The following is a 14256-nucleotide window of genomic DNA, read 5'->3' as shown; positions in this document are numbered from 1 at the left end:
TTCAGAACATTACATCACTCTGACAAAGTATTAGTGAAGGTATAACTCTTTGGGCTACAGTATATGTCTTGTAGGTATAGTACTGGTAGTTCTATACCTCCTTAGAGCATGGTATTGGTGGCAAAAACTGTTTTCAGACTTTTCATAGTAACATCAGACTGAGCATCCCGAGAAATCTAGCCAGGAAAAATATGTCAAAAGAGAAGAAGTGAAAGAAAATGAATAGAATCAGTACTGTATGAACTTGCACAATTGGCAAGATGATGTGCGATAGCATTCACTTTATGAAACATCTACCAGCATACACTTGCTATCACTTACATTATTTGAAATAAGGGTTTAGGTATAGGACTAAAGTACTATAAGCAATGTTATTGTGTCTTTTTTATTATGCACATTAAATGCTCACAAACAAAAAAATATTATAACCAAAACCAAAATGTGAATGTGTTTTCACATTCCATGATAGACTGCATTTGAAGAGGCCTATATTATAATTTTTATGCATATGCTGGAGCTGTGAGGTTCTTTACATAAGGAAATGCATAAATATCTAAATATAGATTTAATTTAGGACTTCCAGGAACCTTTAAGGTTTTCAATGCTGAGCAACACAATTAAAGTAGAAAAACTAATGATAATGTTCTATACCCTTTGCTCTTTTTCTTCAAATACGTTGAGGACAAAGCAAATGAAGTGCATGTAATGGAACAATGTCAAGATCTAGGTGTCTGTGAATTCATGACAAAGTGGACTGTCACTTACAGTAGGTGAAAAGGTGCAATGGTAAAGTCGTCATACAGAAAAGTGCATAGCATTTCACTTTGATCTATAAGGTGCAAAAAAAGGTGAAATGAAGTTTTGTTGTACTGTAGCAGTTTTGTAGAGCGATAATAGGCAGATAAAAAGAAAATGTCATTACTGTCCTTAAAGAAGACATTGCAGCAAAAAAATATATATATATATTGAATCAATAAACATCATTTGATATAAAGAAGTAATGAAATTGTATGTTTTCCCGAAGTATGTGACCCCAGTACATTTTTCTGTGAGCATAAACCCAAGACCTAAATTTATTTGCCAGTAGCAAAAGCTGTTTCGTGTAATCAAATCTTGAAATTATGTGTCATTCTAGTTATAATTAGGCAAACCTTGGCTGTTACCCAACAAAAATGATTAGCGTAACCTGGATACTGCCCATTCCAAGCTGCAAGGTTTAAAAGAAATGCCAGGTAATATTGTTCATACTTATGCCACATGATGCTGTTTTTATGCCATTGCAACAGAAGCAAACATTTGTAAAAAATATAAAAATAAATGCAAGCAGATGACGGAAGTCAGAGCCTTGATTTAAAAGTAATTAATGTCTCTTTACAGATTTTTGTTGTACACATAGTACTGTTACAAAATAGTGCCAGCAGCATACCATCCGTAGAAAAGAGTGCCAGAAAAGTGCCACCTATAAACAGTGCCAGCTCAGTGCCCCTCCATGAACAGTAATGTTTGCAGTGTCCCCTCTTTTAACCCCTTAGTGACCAAGCCTGTTTGGGCCTTTATGACCAAGCGTTTTTTTCCTTTTTCATGGTCTCGTTCCAAGAGATATAACTTTTTTATTTTTTCGTCTATACAGCTTTATGAGGGCTTGTTTTTTACGGGACAAGTTGTAGTTTTTAATGGCGCCATTTTGGGGTACACATAACTTTCTGATTAACTTTTATTAACTCTTTCTGGGAGGGAGATGGGGAAAAATAGCAATACTGCCATTGCGTTTTTACATTATAAATTTTACAGCGTTCATTTTTCGGTACAAATAACATAATATCTTTATTCTCTGGGTCAGTACGATTACAGTGATACTTCACAAGACCCATAACTTTTTTATTTATTTTTTCTATGGAGTTGTGTGAGGGCCGACTTGTATTTTTCATTGGTATCATTTTGGAGTAAATGCCGCTTCTTGATCGTTTGTTATTACGTTTTTTTCAGTGGAAACTAAGAATAAATTAGAAATTCTGTCTTTTTTTTTCATTGAAAAGCGTGTTTTCAATGGGAAAAAAGCATATTTTTTTATTTTATGGATTTTTTAAAATTTAATAAATGTGTATTTTTTTTCTATTTTTTTTACTACTTAATAATCCCACAAGGGGACTATAATATACAGTATTTTGATTGCTTTTCAAATGTAATGCATTATCTCTACAATGCATTACATTTCAATAGCAATGCTATTCAAATATTGACCAGCAGGCTGCGCTAGAGAGGCATTTTCGGGATGCTGATGGGAGACAGAGGGAGTCCGCTCCCTCTGTCACCACTTTGCATGCAGCGGGCGCCATGGCGCCCGGCATGTAAAGGGTTAAACAGCCCGGATCGGCACTCCTGCCGGTCCGGGCTGTTAGAGCAGGGCCCCGGCTCTCACGTGAGAGTCGGGTCCGCGCTCCCCGGTGCACGGGGGAGCCGTGCAGCGCTTAGACTGGGCCGCCGTAAAAACGCGGCATCCCAGCCTAAGGCCCCTTAGTGACCGCCGTAAAAAGGCATGTGGGTGGTCACTAAGGGGTTAACAGTACCAGTAGTGTCTCACAGACACAATAGTTTCCCCTACCCCGTATGCACTGCCAGCAGGTAGTTAACACTAAAATCTATGACATGATGATGACTCTGGCGCATGCGGCTGACGCTATTCTACAATAGCCAACTCCAATCTTGGCCCGTATTTGCCATATTGAACAGTGGCGTACACAGTGAAGTAAGGGCCCCATAACAAAGATCAAACCAGGATAGAAGGGTTTCTGCCTAAACCCTTTTCAATGACCCTTTGACCATTTTTCCACTGCCTCATTTGCTAAATGTTGTTCCTTTAGAGCAGGGGTGCACAACCATTTTTGGTCTGGGGGACGCATTTTCACATCGCTCAATTTCAAGGGGCCGCAAATAAAAAAAATGCCGATCGGCGCTCATTTGCATCGGCCTATTACACAAGCCAATGGAAAGTGATAGGGGAGGAATGATCACTATCAGTCATTCCGCCTTAATTTAGTTATATTGATTATTGGTAGCACATCCCTAATTACACAAGGAGATGTGCTGCTGATAATTGAAAACATTTCATCCTGATAAAATATGCAAATCAGCCAACAAACGAGCAATTCCTTGTTTATCGACTGATCAGTGGCACGATTATACTGGCTAGATATAAGATATGAGCACTCCTATGAACACATTTTCCCAGTAATTGTCCCAAATATCGTCCTGCAGCATGGCCCTTGAAACCGAAGAGTTATAAGTACCTGCTCCCTGCCACTCTGGTCCTCTGCACTGCCCCCATATTCTGGTCCCCGCACTGTTTACACCTGTCAGTGCATGGCCATGGTCACATGCACCTCTCCAGCCAATGACTGGCTTCAGCGGTGATGTGGCCATAAGCAGCATGTCACTACTGAAGCTAGTCATTGGCTGGAGAGATGCATATGACCAGATGGCCATGCACAAACAGGTGTAAACAGTGCAGGGACCGGAATATGGGGGCAGCGCAGAAGACTGGAGCAGCGGGGAGCAGGTAAATATGAACCTTTTGTTTCAGGGGCCATGCTGCAGGAACTGGTTAAAAATATGTTTTACCGGAAAAGTGGCGACATTTCCTTCCATTCTGCCACCTATTCATAAATCAACGTTTTCCTTCACTGCAGAGACCGGCGCTCACTGGTTATTTCCGCCTACTTTCCCCAGTTATAGGGGCCCTGCAATAACCAGTAAGCGCTTTCATTCACAACAGAGGATGGCGCTCACTGGCTATCACCGCCTCCCACCGTTATAGGAGCCCTGCAATAACCAGTAAGTGCTTTCATTCACAGGAGAGGACGGAGCTCACTGGTTATCACCACCTCCTACCATTATAGGGGCCCTGCAATAACCAGTAAACACTTTCCTTTACAGCAGAGGACTGAGCTCACTGGTTATCACTGCCTCCTACCGTTTTAGGGGCCCTGCAATAACCAGTAAGCGCTTTCCTTCACTGCAGAGACTGGCGCTCACTAGTTATCACATAAAATATGTATTTTAATCAGGGGCCATTTTTATGCGTCTTAAAGGGAAACTCTCAAAAATGTGCCCTGCTGGAGCTTAGAAATTTTATATTTTAGGCCACAGGAGTACAGGCCCCAAAATTTAGGCATTCACCTGACAGAAAAGAACTTGTGATGATGTGGCTGGTGGTACATTAGGCGGTCACTGGATACAATTTTTATTGTAGGCCACTGGAGTATAGGCCCCAAAAATTATGCATTCACCTGACAGAAAAGAACTTGTGATGATGTGGCTGTAGGTACATTAGACGGTCACTGGCTAAAATTTTTACTGTAGGCCATTAAAGGCCCCAGAAATTATGCATTCACCTGACAGAAAAGAACTTGTGATGATGTGGCTGTAAGTACATTAGGCGGTCACTGGCTGAAAATTTTACTATAAGCCAGTACAGGCCCCAAAAATTAGGCATTCACCTGACAGAAAAGAACTTGTGATTATGTGGCTGGAGGTACATTAGGCTGTCACTGGATTTTTTTTTTTTACTGTAGGCCACTGTAGTAGAGGTAGGCTGCGTTACCGCAGTTGTCTGCTCCAGATTCGATGTGCCCGATATGGAAACTGAGAGCAGATCGCACCGTGTCGTGTGGAGCTAATTTTGTAATAATTTATTCTGGGCTTTACAAACTTAAAATACCTTTGAAAAAAAAATTGTCAAAGGGAAATATTGCATTTAGACAAAGAACCTGCTGCTGTCAGAGGTGTCTAAGTTTATTTTTGGTGTTGCCCCAGTCTGGTGGGGGCCCATTCCTAGGAATACATTCCTACTGCTTTCGGTTCCTGCTGAGTTAGGCTAAGCTATGTGTATGCCTTATACTCGACTGTTACCATGTACCTGCTGCTGCTGTCTGTCCTGATCATGCTGAGATATGTTTAGGCCTTATACTCCACCGTTACCTTTACCTGCTGCTGCTGTCTGTCCTGATCCTGCTGAGTTATGTGTCAGCCTTATACTACAGCGTTACCATTTACCTGCTGCTGTCTGTCCTGATCATGCTGAGTTATGTGTAGGCCATATACTCAAAGGTTACCATGTACCTGCTGCTGTCTGTCCTGATCCTGATGAGTTTGCCCTGAACTAAAGCGGCCTTACTGCAACCTTATCTGTTAATATTACACAAAAACATAACAATTTTAATAAACGAAAGCACAAGTTAGAACTGAACAAAATTTTTATTTACAATTTGGGAAACACATGTGCTTCTATGGCAATTTCTTAAGTTTGTCTTGAAGGTCCAAAAGCTCCTGCATTCTCTGGTGGTGCTGCTACTCTATCTGCTGCACCTTTCTGTCAAAAAGCAGCTGCTGCTTCCTCTGCTGCTCCTCGAGTTTCTGCATTGATTTTAGGTGCTCCTGTTGTAGCAGCCTTATTTTTTTTTATTGAATTTGTACTGTTAGGATTTAAAAAAGAATGAAATTTGCAATTCAGATTAGGAGGCAATTAGTGCATTGTGTGGAGTATTTGTTAAAGCACTTTCGATTTACATCTCAATTCGTTAGTTTATGATATGTATGATGATAATATAGTTGGTTAATTAGTGATAGTTCAGTAGAGTATATATATATATGGGGTGTTTCCTGAATGGGGAGAAAATGAGGAAAATATACTGGGGTGAATTTTGTCCTGTTACTCCTTGTGATAGTAAAAAATTGGGGACTGCTAGTAATTTCAAATTTTTACAAATGTGTGCTTTGAAATTCTTTCACTATTGTTTCGGCCTTCTGTGAGACACCTGTTTGCTGAAAAATACCCTTTCCAACACTTAAAATGTTCGTACGGAGGTGCTGTTTCCGAAAAGGGGTTACTTGTTGGGGTTTTTAATTTCTGGGGACCACAGGAATTTATTTAATGCGACATGGTACCTAATATAAATGTCTGCCAATTCAGGTCAGCCAAATCCATATTTTTCTGTTTGACTCTAGAGCCCTGCTGTTCGCCCATACATCATTTTTTGATCACATATGGGGTGTTGACGTATTCGGAGGGAAATGGGTAACAAAATGTGGGGTGCATTTTGTCCTGTTACCCCTTGTAAAAGTGAAAAATTTTGTTCTAAAGCCACTTTTCCTGGAAAAAATAGTAATTTTTCATTTTCACAGCCAAGCGTTTCCTAATTCTGGGAAACGCCTGATCGGTCAAAATGCTCACTACACAACTTGAACTATTCAATATACATGTTATGGATACAGAATTATTTTGCTGTGTGCACATATTTACCCTCCTAGCGGGGGCTGGTGACATCCTCCTCCTCATCAGGACCTGGGGGGGGGACCGGGTCCAGGGAGGGTCCGGCTTCTTCAGCGCCCACCTCCACCACTTTTCCAACATCAGGTGGGGTGGAGCATCCTGCTGATGGGAGGGTCCTGTCTGCTCTCCCTCCTCCTCCCCCTCCTCCACGGACACCACCACTACCTCCAGATCCTCTGTGGAAGGCCTGCAGCGGACGGAGGGAACGGCAACACCTGTAATCACACAATGTTCAGAATTTAAATAAACAACTCAGAACTCATATAAAAATCCAAATTAAGTGCGGGATGTATGTAATGTAATGATGGACGGGGCCTTTTACTGGAATACAGAATGATGATTGCAGTTTATGCATATATTGTGAGGGGTAGCTTTCTTTCAGGGGATCATCCTCACAGATACAGCTTCAGGACACCAGGTTTAAGGTCCAAACAGTGCATTTATGGTGGCACACCAGAAAAAAACTATAAACACTCGCCTGTCCAGGCTCTAACTAATACATTAACGTCCCTGACTCACCTATTAGGTACAGTTCACACCCTGTGAACCGATCCGGCTTTCCCAGCCAATGTCCCACAGCCTCCTGGCTGTACAGAGCACCATTCACACACAGTCTCAAGTCCAATGTCTCTTGTGGGGGATTAAGGCTCAGTAGTCTGCCTGACTATGGCCCTGCGACCCTCCCAGGTGTTGCCACGTCCCCCAACTCCAGGCTACCACCCAGCCTCATGGCCCCTCAGCCTTGCCCGGTTGAGACCACACCACTCACAGAGCCTCCAGGCCTCTGTCACAGTCTATGTCCCAAGACAACACTTCCCCCAGACTGACACACTGGGAGGTACTTTATCCCAGCCTGAGAACCTCTAGCTGGTCTCACCTGTGGTGAAATAGGGGTGTGTACCATATTATCCACCCCTTCCTTGCCTCTTACCTGTGGGAGGTCTGTCACTGCTTCACAATATACACACACATACGTATATTGATGTTTGTTAAACGCACAAAATCAGACAGTTACATCATACATCTGTACCTCTATGTGTGTATAAATATACAGTACAGACCAAAAGTTTGGACACACCTTCTCATTCAAAGAGTTTTTTTTATTTTCATGACTATGAAGGCATCAAAACTATGAATTAACACATGTGGAATTATATACATAACAAACAAGTGTGAAATAACTGAAAATATGTCATATTCTAGGTTCTTCAAAGTAGCCACCTTTTGCTTTGATTACTGCTTTGCACACTCTTGGCATTCTCTTGATGAGCTTCAAGAGGTAGTCCCCTGAAATGGTCTTCCAACAGTCTTGAAGGAGTTCCCAGAGATGCTTAGCACATGTTGGCCCTTTTGCCTTCACTCTGCGGTCCAGCTCACCCCAAACCATCTCGATTGGGTTCAGGTCCGGTGACTGTGGAGGCCAGGTCATCTGGCACATCACCCCATCACTCTCCTTCATGGTCAAATAGCCCTTACTTTCAAAGTTTTCCCAATTTTTCGGCTTACTGACTGACCTTCATTTCTTAAAGTAATGATGGCCACTCGTTTTTCTTTACTTAGCTCCTTTTTTCTTGCCATAATACAAATTCTAACAGTCTATTCAGTAGGACTATCAGCTGTGTATCCACCTGACTTCTCCTCAACGCCACTGATGGTCCCAACCCCATTTATAAGGCAAGAAATCCCACTTATTAAACCTGACAGGGCACACCTGTGAAGTGAAAACTATTTCAGGGGACTACCTCTTGAAGCTCATCAGGAGAATGCCAAGAGTGTGAAAAGCAGTAATCAAAGCAAAAGGTGGCTACTTTGAAGAACCTAGAATATGACATATTTTCAGTTGTTTCACACTTGTTTGTTATGTATATAATTCCACATGTGTTAATTCATAGTTTTGATGCCTTCAGTGTGAATCTACAATTTACATAGTGATGAAAATAAAGAAAACTCTTTGAATGAGAAGGTGTGTCCAAACTTTTGGTCTGTACTGTATATACACTCACAGAGAGGTTGAGATGTATGATGTATCCGGCTGATTTGCTACATGTCACACAAGTTAATAAGTGATCATTGGTAAAGGGATGAAATACTTATTTGTATAACTGTATATATACACATTACAGTGTAGTCGAGAGATACAAAAGTAATGTAAGCATTGTACCTGGGCATTTCCTGTCACGGATCTCACTGATCCACCCGATGTGCCTCCTATTTAGATCAGACCAATGTTTCATGATTGCCATCAAAGTGTGCTTCCCTTTAAACTCCCTCTTTAGCTGCTTCTGTATTTCCCTCACAATTCGCTTTTTCTCTTCTTGGACCCGGGTGCGGTCATAGCCCCGCTCCAACATGCGCTGCAGGATAAAGATGCAAGCATATAATCCCAATTTTTTTTAAATAAAAGTATTTAAAATAATGCCCTCAACAACACAGCTAAAAAAAATTAAGTCTTTGAAGGGAAAATATTAGATTTAATGTTACCGTTATAAGATCTGATTGTATTGCAATTGTATGTGTGTGAGGTCTGAACAATCGGATATTGGCCAGCAAAGCAGAGATGTACCGGTCTATTGAAGTGACGGTACGGTATGGGATGTACAGCTGGTTCGCCTCCAGGTGGTGCACCCTGGGTAACGCTAAATGAACCATCAAATACTGGCGGTCAGACAGAAAGCTTCTTCTGACCAACAGGACACAAACTCAAATCTATAGACTCTGTGTTTGTGTGTGTGTGTTAGGGTGTCCACTTGCAGTGCCCCAAAAAGGAGGACAGCGTATCGGGGACAGTGGCGCACAATAGTTAACTACTACATACTAGATGCCCAGGTTATAACAGCATGGTCCATATTACTATATATAAGAAGATGTATAATTTATACCAGCTGTACATATATAATTATACACAGGAGATACCCAGGTTATAACAGCATTATCTAATTAAATAATTATAATTTATACCAGCTGTACATTTATAATGATATACAGTTGATTCCCACGTTATTCCAGCTTAGTCCATGTATAATTTATACTCGGATATATAGTCCTGTAAGTACCTGGGGCAGTGGGATCTGTGCTAACCTTGTGCCTAGTGGGCTGAGTGCTGATTCTGCTGGCTCTTCAAGCACTGGACGGCCTGGACCAGCGTGGAACCATAGATGGCAGGCAGTGTCAGTGGGCATTGATCAGAGTGGCACCCGCAGCCGCTCCCGCCTGAACTAAAGGTACACGTCGGATGTGCCACGCATGCAGCAGCGCTGATGGCGTTGTGACGTCACGTCATACAGCGCACTGTGTGGTCTGGACATGCTGCCAGGCCCTGCTCCCAGTGATGGGGATACTTAAAGCCATCCTAACCCGTGCCAACTGCCAACACCCGAATAACCCCCCAAAAAAGGAGAACTTCCGGACGGAGGACCAGGAACCTAAAAACCGGACTGTCCCGCCACCCTATGGTGTGTTTGTGTGTGTGGTATATACTGTGTGGCAGGAAAATGGATGTGCAATGTGCATGTGCGAGATATTTATCTGCTGTCTACACATACATCCTACAGACAGTGATGTGATGTCAAAACAATACCAATCAGTAATATCTACTTAGACCTAATAAAATTTGAAGTTGCGTGTATTGCGATTGCCCGTCATTAATGCCGATTTGCGCAATCGCGAATATATTGAAACACTCTATCTGCATATAAAGCTATTGTTCAAACAGTGCTGTAATGTAAAATTACTTAAACTGATCAGGAGTTCTTTCTCACATTTGCAAACGTTGCTGCCAACCATCTTCTCGAGTCTCAGGTAACTTCTGCCAGTATGACAACTAGCAAAACTAGGCCATGCCTGTATCACACATACGCATTACGCGCATACTGCATTGCCGATTTCGCAATCAAGAAAATCATCTTGTATTCTCGAATATATGACGAATATTTTACTGAATATTCGCTAAATATTGCAAATTCAAATATTGCCCCTGCCGCTCATAACTAGTCACCGCTGAACGTCAGCAAGGTGAGCCATGGCCGTGTAAGATCTTCCAAAACGGCCAGAGATCTTCCTGGTCTGCCGAAGACGTCCTGGACCCCTGGGCATTTGGCAACAAATTGCTGCACGACTAAGTTAAGGAAGTGTACCATGCATGGCATGTGTGTAATTTTGCCCTGTTTCAGCGCGCTCAACAGATTGGCACCGTTGTCTCACACCACTTTAGCAACTGTCAAATTGAGCGGGGTTAGCCACTAATCTGCCTGTGACCGCAGAGCTGAAAGCAGTGCAGGAACGGTGTGGCTCTTGGCTTCCAGGCACAACAGCCACAGCACAGCATGGCAACGTCTCACCTGGGAAGTCGAATAGGTTCTGGGGAGCTTGGGGGGTGCATCGGAAGAGGCGGTAGCAGTGAAAAAGGATGAGTCAGCCGAGGAGGAGACGGAAGATGGAGTAGGAAAAAGAGAAGAAGAGGCAGGCCTGCATGCAATCCGTGGCGGTAACACTAAATCCACATGGGAGCCACAGGTTACCTGCTTGACGGCTGTCAGAAGGTTCACCCAGTGAGCAGTAAAAGTTTTGTACCTTCCCTGCCCGTGTTTGCTAGACATTTTTGCACCGACACTGTGTGCCAGAAATATATTGACTCGCCGCTGAACATGGCCATATAGCTCTGTGATGCCCTTCTGGGACAAATATTTCCTTCCAGGGACCTTCCATTGCGGTGTGCCAATGGCCAAAATTTTCGAAAGGATTCTGAGTCCACCAATTTATATGGCAGTAGTTGGCGGGCTAGCAGTTCCGACAAGCCAGCGGTCAGCCATTGGGCAAGAGGGTTATCCGGCGTCATTATCTTTTTTTGCTCAATATTTGGTGGAAATAGGTATATTAAGCCCCTTATTCAGGATTTTGTGGAAGCAGATATATCGCAGCCCTCAATCTGTATTTTGTGGAAGCTGGTATACCAAACCATTTAATCAGTATTTTGTGGAAGCAGGTATCTCGCAGACCTCAATCAATATTTGGTGGAAGCAGGTATATCAATACACTTAATCAGTATTTTGTGGAAGCAAAAACCGATTTGATACATATGTAAATTAACCTGATATGAGTCCTGTCCCTGACTCATCTCAGGGACTGGACTCATCTCAGGTTAATTTGCATATGTATCAAATCGTTTTTTACACAATAAAAGTACACAGAGCTATGGGGACTGGGTATTGTGGATGTGCTAGTGGCCATCTAGCAACCCATGTCCTTAGCTCTATACACAAAATCCCGGTGACAGGTTCCCTTTAATCAATATTTGGTGGAAACAGGTACAGTCCAGATCAAAAGTTTAAGACCACTTGGAAAATGGCAAAAAAACATATTTTACATTGTTGGATCTTAAAAAGGTTCCAAGTAGAGCTTCAACATGCAACAAGAAGAAATGAGAGTGAGACAAAACATTTTTTGAGCATTCAATTAATTGAAAATAACGATTACCGTATTTTTCGCCATATAAGACGCACTTTTCCCCCCCAAAAGTGGGGGAAAAATAGCAGTGCGTCTTATGGGGCGAATGCTGCTGATTTTGGCGTATTTTCAATTATACACCCGCTGCGATGCCGCGCGGCGGGTGTATCAGCTGTGAGGGAGGAGGGGCTGGGGGCTGGCATCTGCATTTATAATGACAGCGGGGCCCGTGCAGTGACTGTATTCTACTACACGGGCCCCGCTCACTGTATAATCGTATCTCTATTCTGTAATAGTTAATTGTGTATATAATGTAATCGCATAATCAGCGCTACTTACAACTACAAGCGCTCGGTAGGTAGCATAGAGGAGGGAGGAGGCAGGCTGGGAGGACGGGCAGGCGGCGCGTCACTCACTACGTCGCGCGCCTGCACCGCCCACTTTATGAATGAAGCAGGCGGTGTGGGCGCATGACGTAGTGACTCACGCTGCCAGCGCCCGTCCTCCCGGCCTGCCTCCTCCCTCCTCTCTGCTACCTACCGAGCGCTTGTAGTTGTAAGTAGCGCTGATTATGCGATTACATTATATAGACAATTAACTATTACAGAATACAGATACGATTATACAGTGAGCGGGGCCCGTGTAGTAGAATACAGTACTGCACGGGCCCCGCTGTCATTATAAAAGCAGATGCGACCCCCACCCCTTGTATTGAGGGTCATTCACTACAGGGACACTGTTATGGAGGGGATCTGTAGATGACACATAGCATAAGATGCTATATATGTGTCATCCACAGACCCCCCATAACTGTGTCATACACAGATCCCCATAACAGTGCCATCCAGAGACCCCAATAAGAGCCACCCACAGATTCCCCATAAGTGTCACCCACAGATCCCCCATAACAGTGCGTCACCCACAGATCCCCCATAAGTGTCACCCACAGATCCCCCATAAGTGTCACCCACAGATCCCCCATAACAGTGCGTCACCCACAGATCCCCCATAACAGTGCGTCACCCACAGATCCCCCATAAGTGTCACCCACAGATCCCCCATAACAGTGCGTCACCCACAGATCCCCCATAACAGTTCGCCATCCACAGATCCCCCATAACAGTGTGCCATCCACAGACCACAATTAGTTCAAAACCCACCAAAAGCACACCTATTGGTTCAAAATATTTTTTTTTCTTATTTTCCTCCTCAAAAACCTAGGTGCGTCTTATGGGCCGGTGCGTCTTATAGGGCGAAAAATACGGTAAACTGAAACAGGCTGTTTTTCAGCTGATCCATATTTTAGGACCACATGCCTTTAAATAGCAAATCTGTGCAAAGATGTGGATTCATTGTCATTTTCTGTCAGGTAGTCACACGTTGTGATGGCAAAGGCAAAAAAACTCCTTTTTTGAACGTGATCGGGTTGTTGAACTGCATAAGCAGGGTCTCTCACAGTGCGCCATCGCTGCTGAGGTGGGATGCAGTAAGACAGTCATTTGGAATTTCTTAAATGATCCTGAGGGTTATGGAACAAAAAAGTCAAGTGGAAGACCCAAAAAAATTTCATCAGCACTGAGCCGGAGGATCCAATTGGCTGTCTGTCAAGACACTAGACGACACAAATTAAGGCCCTTACTGGTGCTGACTGCAGTCTCATAACCATCAGACGGCATCTGAGACTGAAGGGCTTCAAAAACAAAAAACGTCTTCAAAGACCTCGTCTCCTTCAACGCCACAGAACTGCTCGTTTGGACTTTGCAAGAGAGCACCAAACATGGGACATTCAAAGGTGGAAGAAAGTTTTATTCTCTGATGAGAAAAAATGTAACCTTGATGGTCCTGATGGTTTCCAACGTTACTGGTATGACAAGCAGATCCCACCTGAGATGTTTTCTACGCGCCACAGTGGAGGGGGTGCCATAATGGTCTGGGGTGCTTTTTCCTTCAATGGAACAATGGAGCTTCAGGAAGTGCAGGGGCGTCATACGGCCGCTGGCTATGTACAGATGTTGCAGAGAGCATTCCTCATGACTGAGGGCCCTCGTCTGTGTGGTAACGACTGGGTTTTTCAACAGGACAACGCTACAGTACACAATGCCCGCTGGACAAGGGACTTCTTCCAGGAGAATAACATCACTCTTGTCACAAGCAGACAGCTGAGAAGTTCTGACAGGAGCCGTTCAGATCCTCCCCCTTGAGTTTCTTTGTTTTGGTTTCTGTTCCTCACCTCGTTAGGCTATCTCAGCTGTCATGCAGTCAGACTCATTACCTCCCTTTATATTCTCCCCCATAAGGTAGTTGGGTGTGGCTGATACAACTTCCTGGAATGGGTGTGCATGCTGTCTTCAGCTCCCAACTACCAGTTCTCAGTTCGTCTGCAGATAAGTGTTGTTTTAGTATTTATGATTTTCTGTTGTCTGGATCCAGGTGACCCTGACTCCCTCCGTGTCTGTGTAGGGAGCCGGTGGTCGTGTCCCCTCACT

Source organism: Bufo bufo, chromosome 1 (genome assembly GCF_905171765.1).
Source record: "Bufo bufo chromosome 1, aBufBuf1.1, whole genome shotgun sequence".
In the NCBI taxonomy this organism is placed as follows: Eukaryota; Metazoa; Chordata; class Amphibia; order Anura; family Bufonidae; genus Bufo; species Bufo bufo.
Note: the sequence above shows the minus strand (reverse complement) of the source record.